The sequence below is a fragment of the Arachis duranensis genome, chromosome 1, assembly GCF_000817695.3.
Source record: "Arachis duranensis cultivar V14167 chromosome 1, aradu.V14167.gnm2.J7QH, whole genome shotgun sequence".
Taxonomy (NCBI): Eukaryota; Viridiplantae; Streptophyta; class Magnoliopsida; order Fabales; family Fabaceae; genus Arachis; species Arachis duranensis.
In genome coordinates, this window is record NC_029772.3 from 44734117 (window position 1) to 44734664 (window position 548).

The 548-nt window shown below is 40.3% G+C and overlaps 1 non-coding gene across 1 annotated transcript; it reads right to left on the reverse strand.

The window, feature by feature from the left end:
- Positions 1 to 77: 77 nt before the first annotated feature.
- On the reverse strand, positions 78 to 185 carry LOC127743202 (small nucleolar RNA R71). The gene has a single exon (XR_008004565.1). It is a non-coding gene; the product is annotated as a small nucleolar RNA R71 (small nucleolar RNA).
- Positions 186 to 548: the final 363 nt, after the last annotated feature.

Genomic DNA, 548 nt, shown 5'->3' on the forward strand with positions numbered 1-548 from the left:
CTAAAGAAAGCCTGAACTCTTGGGAAAAGCTAGTCAATGCCTTCTTGGCAAAGTTCTTTCCACCTCAAAAATTGAGTAAGCTTAGAGTGGAAGTCCAAACCTTCAGATAGAAGGAAGGTGAATCCCTCTATGAAGCTTGGGAGAGATACAAACAATTGATCAGAAAGTGTCCTTCTGACATGCTTTCTGAATGGAGAATCATAGGTATCTTCTATGATGGTCTGTCTGAACTGTCCAAGATGTCATTGGACAGCTCTGCTGGAGGATCTCTTCATCTGAAAAAGACGCCTGCAGAAGCTCAAGAACTCATTGAAATGGTTGCAAATAACCAATTCATGTATACTTCTGAAAGGAATCCTGTGAACAATGGGATGAATCAGAAGAAAGGAGTTCTTGAGATTGATACTCTGAATGCCATATTGGCTCAGAACAAAATATTGACTCAGCAAGTTAATATGATTTCTCAAAGTCTATCTGGAATGCAAGCTGCACCAGGTAGTACTAAGGACGCTTCATCTGAAGAAGAAACTTATGATCCTGAGAACCCA